This window comes from Pseudorca crassidens, chromosome 5, assembly GCF_039906515.1.
Source record: "Pseudorca crassidens isolate mPseCra1 chromosome 5, mPseCra1.hap1, whole genome shotgun sequence".
Taxonomy (NCBI): Eukaryota; Metazoa; Chordata; class Mammalia; order Artiodactyla; family Delphinidae; genus Pseudorca; species Pseudorca crassidens.
The window spans coordinates 62930001-62940129 of record NC_090300.1 but is presented as its reverse complement, the minus strand read 5'-3'; the positions used below and the strand labels follow the sequence as shown (position 1 = coordinate 62940129).

The following is a 10129-nucleotide window of genomic DNA, read 5'->3' as shown; positions in this document are numbered from 1 at the left end:
TGGGTCATATATACAATGGAATATTACTCAGCCATGAAAAGAAATGAAATTGAGTTATTTGTAGTGAGGTGGATGGACCTAGAGTCTGTCACACAGAGTGAAGTAAGTCAGAAAGAGAAAAACAAATACTGTATGCTAACACATATATATGGCATCTAAAAAAAAAAATGGTTATGAGGAACCTAGTGGCAGGACAGGAATAAAGACACAGACGTAGAGAATGGACTTGAGGACATGGGGAGGGGGAAGGGTAAGCTGGCATGAAGTGAGAGAGTGGCATGGACATATATACACTGCCCAATGTAAAATAGATAACTGTGGGAAGCAGCTGCATAGCACCGGGAGATCAGCTTGGTGTTTTGTGACCGCGTTGAGGGGTGGGATAGGGAGTGTGGGAGAGAGACACAAGAGGGAGTGGATATGGGGATATATGTATACATATAGCTGATTCACCTTGTTATAAAGCGGAAACTAACACACCATTGTAAAGCAATTATACTCCAATAAAGATGTTAAAAAATAAAAAAAAGACCACCTTCAGAAATAATTGAGATTAAATAATTTTTCTGAAAACCATAGATTTAGAGGGTAACAATTTTGGACTGAACTCACTCTGATTCATTCAAAAGTAGATACCCATTCCTTCTTACCCCCAGATTATCAATTGAGATAATGTATTTCGTTGTTTTGTGTGAGGTTAATCAGGCTTCAAAGGTAGGTATTTTGATTGTTTCCTGATTGATTACTGAGACTGTTCTGATATTCTGCAAACACAGCGAGAGTTTAAAACTGTCAGATGAAATTATCAGTAGAATACAAAACTACAATGTAGCGATAAGTATTTTGTCACAGTATACCCTGGGCTATAACCTTTGGTATAAACTTTTCACTCCTGCTTTGTTTGCCACATGTTAAATATGACTGAATGTTTAGATTCAATCTGTATAGCTAGAATACCTAGTGAGGGTTCATACTGTTGCTGAGAGTCCAGAGTCTGATAGTGTTGGAGCATGGCAACTAATAACAATGAGTCATCAAGTAAGGAAGTCATTTTCTTTTCAATTTTCTTTCAGTATATTTGGATTACATGAAAAAGGGGATCTGATGTTTGTGCTATTTTTCCTTAACATCTCCTTAATACTTGATAGTCCCCCTTTTTATGAAGGAAAGGTCAAATTCAGGCTCAAATCTTTCAGTAGGAAGCTTTATTTCATGAGTTCTTTTTGTAAGATAGCTCTGGTTTTGTTTATTTTCATCATTATCTTTTATTTATGGCAACCGATTCTGGTTTTCCAGGTTGTAATATGTCATTTATTTTTATAATAAATTTATTTTAGTAAAATAAAGGTCAGTCGATTTAAAGAAATATTAAGTAAATAATAGCTCACATAGTACCTAGTTATGGCAAAAAATCTTCAAGATAGTTTACAAATGACAAAGTGTATTAAATTATAGTTTATTCCAACTGCCTCAATTTACAAATACAAGTCTGAAGTGAAAGGTTAGTTTGAGGCAAAAAATAAAACTAGTAGTGGTATCCTCTGTCTTTGTTGTCTCCATCACACCAACCTCCCTCCCCAAGTTCTGAAGATCTTTTCCTCCTTTTCCATTCTTTTCTCTCTAATACTTTCTTTTATACTGACCAGCTATTTCTTTTACTGAAATTTAGGTGATTCACTTGTATCTATTGTATCCGATTCACAGTGTTGGCAGGTACATGCTAACTTGATTGCCAAGAAGCTTCCCCATCATTTAAACCACAGAAAGGTTTACATTCAACTGAAATCCAGATGTTCATAACTGAAGATATTTTTATTTTATTGACATAAAAGTTTATAATACTATTTTTTATATTGACAAGTTCAAAACAGTAGTTATGCTTGATTTTAAGGAACTCTACTAAGTTGGAAACATTATTTACATCAAGAGTGGTAGTAGCCTGAGATAAATGCTATGAACATAAATGCAGTTTAATTCAATTAATGTTTATTAAATGCCAACTATTTGCCAGTCACTGTGCTCAGCTTTGAAGATACAAGACAAATTTAATATCCGAATAGCTATAATTTACTGGGCATGTTTAATTTATTATGCCATTTGCCTCTTACACCAACCCTCTAAGATAGAATACTGTTATCCCTATTTTATAGGTGAAGGAACTGGGGTTCACAGAGTTTAGATAACTCATCCAGTGGCACACAGGTAGCAAGTGCCAGGGTCAGAGTTTTAATCTGTTTGAGGCTAATCCTCATGTTCTTTACACTCATGTTTTACCTGTCCAAGTCCCAAATTCTAGTAGCTTATAATTTAACAAGGTGTATATGTGGTTTCTGCCCTCAAAAAACTAACAGGCTGTTTGCAAAGGGAAAAACCTGAAATATAAAAAAGGAAGAATAATAATTTGGAATATTCCAAATACCAAATGAATATAATATCCATATACATGGCCAGTGTTTGAAACTGCATTGAGGGTGAACACATTGGAAGAGTTCTCCTGCCTCAACCAGAAAGGAAGTCTAGGGTTCAAAGAAGCAAAGATGATTTGAAAAGGTGTTTAAAGCAGAACAATGAGAATGTGTAAAGGAATAGAAGATTAGAAGAGAGAAGCCAGGGAATGTTAAACAGTCCACTATAGTTAGAGCAGAAGGTATACATTAATAAGCAGAGGGACAAGAATAGAAAGGTTGACTGGGGCTAGGTCAAGAAGAGTTAGAATGCCAGACTTTGGGTTTTGTTCTAGAGGTAAGGGATCCACTGAAGGCTCTTAAACAGGCGGAATGTGTGAGGATCATGCTTTAAGAAGATCCATCTTTCAAGAGCATGCAGGTTAAGTCAGGAGGGGAGAGGAGTGAGGAAACCACAGCCATGGAACTGCAATAGCTTGAAGATGAAAGTTTGGATTGAGAGGTAGCTATGGAACCAAAAAAGATAGGACACCTCTAACCAGTGATCACCCAGAGATTATACATCCAGGGTCCCCTCCAGGTTCTGGATTTCTAGATCTCCTCTTTAGAGGAAGGCCATGATAAGGAGATTAGGGAGGAGGTGAGTAAAATTCCCACCAAGTTAAGAATACAAGAGGAAAGAAAATAAAATATCAAAAGATGATGTAACTCAGGGATAAGTAAGACACCAGTGCAGGTGACCTTAAAGGCAATACTTTAGAGAACTAGCAGGTGGGGATGGAAAATCCTTGCAGTCAGATAAAGCCATATAGACATGGACTACACAAAGAGGAATGAATATGCATATATGTATATATGAGTATATATATAATATATATGTGTGTGTGTATATATATGTGTTTGTGTGTGTATATATATATGGCAAACAATGATTATTCAGTAACTTTCTGAAGGTCTTGCTGAAACCAAGACTGAGGAAAAACATCATTTCAGATCTTTGGAATTCTGCTTCAACAAGGTATTATCTGGAGTGTGTTTGCTGCATATTGCCAGGAAAGTATTATATGGTTTGAAATAGCTGCCTGTTCTGACATGTAACTGCTGTGTAGTAATTTGCAGTCCTGTATATTTTGTGTTTGGCTTATTATATGACTGTCCATTTATGAAGCATAATTAGGACCTAGTAAGCTATAAATAAGGTAGAGTTTACTTTCTGGCAAATTCTTTAATGTGACTGATTACCCTTGGCACAAAAACTACAGTTGCAAGAGCTTCTTAAATAAAAACTGCATAATGATCTTTCCATCTGTCAAACTCACATAATTAAAGGCATCAGCAGTGCATAGAATTAGCACTTAAGGTTTTGTTCACAGGTTTGGATAGCATCCATCATCAGTTTGACAGATGGAATTGTTTTTTCTTTATTTCTCAATTTTGCTCTTGTTTCTGTGGCTACATAAGTTCCTACTGAGGGCCCATTGGAAGACTAAGAAACAGGGACCTGAGATAATTGACTACAGGCAGAATCCATTATCTTGCTTCATTATTTATCACCAGACGTGTGAGACTCTGTGTGCCATTAGAGGGGATCAGTCTGCCCTGTTATCCCCTTGGCATGGGAGAAAGCTATTATAAGGGCACACAAGGACACTTGGCATTCTCTGAGATGAAAAGAGGAAAAGGTGAATTATTTGTTTCTTGGTGGCATTTTCTGAGCATCTGCTATATACTTGACTCTTACAGTCACTACAAGAATTACAGATGCCATCACTTTCACCTGCATATTCTAGCTCTACAGATGCCATCACTTTCACCTGCATATTTTAGCTCTAGTTGTCATAGTAAATAATAATAATAGCCAACATTATGAGTGCCATGTCACAGGCACAATCCTCAAGCATTTTTGCATTTTACAGATGCAAAAGAGACAGCTAAAATCTTGCCCAAAGTCACATACTTAGTAACAGAACAAAATTTGACTCTCTACTCAAAATAGTCTACATAAATAGAAAAATATGGTTAAGTAGTTGGCAGAGAGATTTTTTCTTTCCCATACATGGAAGAATGTCCATAAGGAAAAGAGAATAGAAAATTAATAAATACATTATTCAACTCAAGGAGTAAATACAGGCAATCTTCAAATCAGTAGAGGATTATGTCCTAAAAATGTATTTGTAAATTAACTGTTTGGCATTTATTCATAAAATCATATGATGTCTGGGACTTGTTTCAAAATAGTGGGAGGGGTGAGGATGAAGTAGTTTCGGTCATCAGTTAATATTGTTGAATCTGGGTGATGAATACATGAAGGTTTATAATACTATTCTCTCCACATTTGTATATGTTTAAAATTTTTCATAATAAAAAGTTTTTAAAAAGAAACTGATGAAAGCCTAGCAGCTTCTCTATGGAGAAATGTACAGATACATATATGTAAATGCATATATGAAACATTACACACAAAATTCCCAAGAACCTTTGTTGCAGTGTCAAACACTGACTTTATACAATCTGTCTCAAATTGTAAGAACTCACTCAGATGGCTATCATATTGCAAGAACTGGTTTGAGAGGTAAAATAGTTTCTAAGTTCCCTTTTATCTCTGAGTCCATGAATATCTGCTAGGTGCTTATATTATTTTGGGTTCTCCAGAAAAACAGAACCAATATTTTATTTGTAAAATATTTACATAATATATGATAATAGGATAGATAGATAGATAGAGATTTATTGTAAGGAATTGGCTGGAGACCAAGTGGAGATAATGGTATAAGTTCCAGCCCATGTCCAAGTCTGAAGGCAGGAGAAGAATAATGTCCCAACTCTATCAATCAGAGAGCAAATACTATTACTTCACCTTTTGTTCTCTGTTCAGGCCCTCAATGGATTGAATGATGCCAACCCACATTGCAGAAGGCAATCTGCTTTACTCTGTCTACCAACTCAAATGTCAGTTTCATTCAGGAACAGCCTCACAGACAGATCCAGAATAACCAATAACTTCTATTTTCTCTAGCATGTCTTATGCTATGTCATTAGCAAAAAATGGCAATGATGAGAGGAGGGGATGGGAGGTCAGAGAAGAATAGAGAAGGTATGAACTGGTAGTTACTGTGGATGGAAGATCAAGTTTATTGGAAGAAGAGATTTCTGGGCAGTGTCAAGGACTCAGGTGAGGCAAACGAACAATGTAAGTCTGCCTGGCGGTGTAGTTTTTCTCTGCCATCTACTTAGTTGCTCTGGTGAAGGCTCAGCAAAGATGAGTGATGGGTTCATTCAGGATGGGGTTTTTTCAGGGAGATGTGTTGCAGAGGTTAGGGTCAGGGACTAATTGTGATATTTGACTGCAGAATCCAAGCTAGATAACCATGGAAGTGAAGGAAGGTAGAGAATAATGGCTATAAAGGAAGTGGAGAAATCAATGAATTAGAAGTAGGAAATCTGTTTAGTGATATTGTATTTTCTCAGCTATTGGACACCCAGAAGCACCTGCTTTATCCACAGACAGTAAGCTCTAAAACGGACCGTAGTGCCATCTTAACTATAGAGATGAATATATCTTCCCAGAAAGGTTATTCCACCCCAAACCCATTAATCCAGAGGCTAAAAAGCATTCCCATTGTCTCCTGAAATAGCATCCAGATAGGAAAATTCAAATCACTTTGCTGTTTTGGTGAGCATACTGATGACTCCTAGACCTAACTTCCTACTTCCACCCTGCTCTTCATGCCTCATTACTAATCAGTTAAAATGGTGTCCAGAATAGCTCGAAAGGACTACCTTTAGTTATCATAGATTTGGGAGAGGAGGCTGGTGCTGAGAAACATGGTTTGTGCTAAGTAGGACTAAATATCTAAATGTCAAATGCTAACAGAAATTCACCGAAGGATCTGCTTTAAAAATGGTGGAATTCATTATTTTCAGAATCTTAATTACTCATTATTTAAACTTTCTGGATTCTCTCTGCATCAAAAACACATGCAAGATTTATTCTGCACAAGTATGTCAAGTAACGCTTTCTGACCAAACCAAGCAGGCTTGATTTAATGACTATAGGGATGGGCCTAGTCCCAACTGCATTAATTGGTAAAATATTTATGACCCATAGTATTATAATGTATGTGCAAACATAAGTGAGATGTTGAGTGACCCAGATATCACTGAGAGTGCCTTGTCTGGGATTGGATTAATTCCGCTAGACCTCATTCTCTGATACTGTTTGGTGCTGAGGACAACTGAACAGAAACTCCAGAGAAGGGACAAGAAAGAAAAAGCTGGGAAGACCCCCTCAAGCCTGTATGCCTAAAATCTACACTTAGCAGCTCACCTTCATGCAAATATGAAAAGGATATCAGTTTGCGTCTTGCCTACTATGTGTCAGGTTCTTTTATATCCATCATTCTGTTATGACAATAACATTGCAAGGTAGATGTTTGCCAATTAGAAAACTAAGCTTAGCAAGGATAAATGACTTGCCCAAAGTCATATGCTCAGTAGGAGGCAAGCCATGGTTCCAACTTAGGTTTGTCTGGTTCTTGAAGCTCTGCCCCAATCCCTGTGCTTCTTTGAGAACACCCCTTTCCCTATTGTCATATCTGTTCTTCCGTCCACCCCGTGGTGATTTGCATCTCCTTTAAGGCTGTTTGTCACATTCCTTGTACCTGTTTTCACCTTGATAAAAATGTTGGAAGGGGCAGGAGACAGCACATGTTCAAAATTGTCCACATAATCCCCATTGTCTCTCTTGAGAAAATGGCCTCAAGAGAATGGAGTAGATCATATTCAATTCATTTATTTTATTCATGATGGCTTCACCAGTTCCACTGCAAAAGAAAAAGGACATGAGGAACTGACAGATTAGCTAATAATCCTGATTATTAATTTATTTGAATTTATTTTATTATAACAATAAATTCAAAATATTTGACTTGTGATCATCACTTAAAAATATTTAAGGGGCTTCCCTGGTGGCGTAGTGGTTGAGAGTCCACCTGCTGATGCAGGGGACACGGGCTCGTGCCCCGGTCCGGGAAGATCCCACATACCACGGAGCGGCTGGGCCCGTGAGCCATGGCCGCTGAGCCTGCGCATCCGGAGCCTGTGCTCCGCAACGGGAGAGGCCACAACAGTGAGAGGCCCGCATATGGCAAAAAAAAAAAAAAAAAAAAAAAAAAAAATTAAGAATGAGTAAGATAATATACACTAAAAACTGTGGAGTGTTTGTAAGAAAAGTAGTGAACAAAATCCAATAGTAGCTTTATTAACAACATCCAACTTCTGCTAGGTCTTACAAGCCCTTCCTACTGAAAATGTGGCAGTCTCAGCATCCCCTTGGAGCTAGTGAGAAATACAGAAAGTCAGGCCCTACCCCAGACCTCCTGAATCAGAATATGCATTTTAACAAGATCTCTAGTTTATTTGTATGTACATTAAAGTTTGAGAAGCATTGTTCTAACATATTTACTTTTCATAGTCAACACACAAATGTACGTGGAATCCCTCTTTCTGGAGTAGTTTTTGAAATAGTAGAAAGAATAAGAGTTTAGGTGTCAGACAGATTGGTGTCAACATTTACTAGTATTGTGACTTTGGGCAAGTTATTTAAACCTCTTTAAGTCTGGGAGTCTTTATCTGTAAAGATGAGAAAAGATCAAAATGGGGCAGAGTGGAAGCCAAGAGTAACGAGGCAAAGCGTGACAGGGGAAATGGATTTTGACAAAGGATCTACTAGAATGGAGAGGTGGAGAGCAGAATCTGAAGAATACTCCTTCACCTGTTAACTGGAAATGTATACCTGTACGATTTGGATGACATTTAGGAACTAGAAGAGATAAATTTTGTCTGTGGTTTTACTATGGCTTTTTGCCTTTAAGCAGTTTAAGTTTTAGATAAATGGTCATATACTATCGGAAAGCAACAGAAAGGGTGAAACAGAGGTGACTTAAGGATAGACAATCAGTTTAAGCGAAACATTCATATAAGCAAAGCAAAAAATTATCTTACAAAAATATATCTGCATAATGTATCTCTCACAATTACTCTGTGATCAAATTAATTGGATTTTTTCTATATACAAAAGCCTATAATTTTTTAAAATCCAGTTTGCCAAATTCTAATGATTTTTTAAAATTCACCAGAGATATTATCTTTTTCAGGCAGAATAATGGTTTAATCAAACCATCTCTAATTTCTTTGATCTATTAATGAGTCCAAAAATGAGAAAATGAAATAGAGGTTCATCTATTTCAGCGTTGATTAAATAGAACAAAAAGTTAAAAATTATGTTATGGGAGATACTGTTCAAATAGTTTCCCAGACAGATGATTTTTTCATATTCTCTTGCCAAAATATGGGTGCTGCAAGTGTTTCTTTGAATGGTAGCATGGCAGCAAATATTATTAAGGCAATGTTTTTTAAATGAGAAGCTAATAATCATGTTAATAATAAATTGGAAAATACTCTTCCCACTCTATCTGACATTGTCCTTGCCCCCTTTTTTATTGGGATATCTTGCACAAATACATTACCTAGAGTTCCAGGCGCAGGTAAACAGATGTCTCCAAAATAACATGAAAAAAAAAAAAAGCCTTACCATTATTTGATGGCTGTTGGGACAAAAATGCAATAATATGCTATATCTTTAAAGGATCAGCTTGGGTCAGCTTGGATATTGTCATGGAGACTATTGTTTTTCTGACCAAAGGAGTCCAATAATGTGAAATTTAATACATTTGATCAAACCCTTGACAATCCTGTGCGCAAAAATTAAAATGCCATTACACAATACCGGCACCTATGCACATAAAGAAAAACGACAAAAACAACTTTGTGCGACCTAAGGCATTCTGAAATTTTAAAAAAGCTTCATTCTAGGAAGCGGCCGAGCGACGAGGGGACGTAGTGTCGCCGGGTCTCCAGCAGCTGCCCAAGAGCCGCCTGACGGACCACCTGCCCAGTCTGCCCCGCCTGCCCCGCCATGGCTGAGAGTGACTAGGACACGCGACGGTGCTGCGCAAAAAGGGCCCCACGGCTGCCCAGGCCAAGTCCAAGCAGGCCATCTTAGCAGCTCAGAGACGAGGAGAGGATGTGGAGACTTCCAAGAAATGGGCCGCCGGCCAGAACAAACAGCATTCGATCACCAAGAACACAGCCAAGCTGGACCGGGAGACTGAGGAGCTGCACCACGACCGGGTGACCCTGGAGGTGGGCAAGGTGATCCCGCAGGGCCGGCAGAGCAAAGGGCTGATGCAGAAGGGCCAGGCGACAAAAATCAACGAAAAGCCACAGGTCATCGCGGACTATGAGGGTGGCAGGGCCATTCCTAAGAACCAGGTTGTGGGCAAGATCGAGAGCCATCGGCCTTAAGCTCTGGGGGAAAGCCATTGGGAAGCCAATCGCGAAGGGGCCGAGGGCGAAATGAACACAAAGCCTCGAAATCAGTGCATTCCGGCTGATCTTGTCTGCCTGGTTCCCCTTGACCACCAGTGCCAGCGTGGGTCTCTTCACGCGGCCACGCGGAACACAGGACGGTAGCCCTGCCCGGTAGCCCCTTTACCAGTACCTGCTGTCAAACTCACAAACAAAACCTTGCAAGGTGTTTGCTTCTCCTGATTATTTTCCTCCCTGTCCCCGTCCTTCACGTGGGGTGCAGAACGCTGCCTTCCTCTCCCCCGGGGTCTGCCCCGTCATGGGTCTGGCTCCAGGGACCTCGGAGGGGGACCACC

General features: G+C 38.8%; 1 pseudogene; it reads left to right on the top strand.

The window, feature by feature from the left end:
• The first annotated feature begins 9395 nt into the window (after window positions 1-9395).
• Window positions 9396-10129, top strand: part of LOC137225437 (endothelial differentiation-related factor 1 pseudogene) — a 777-nt pseudogene continuing 43 nt past the window's right edge.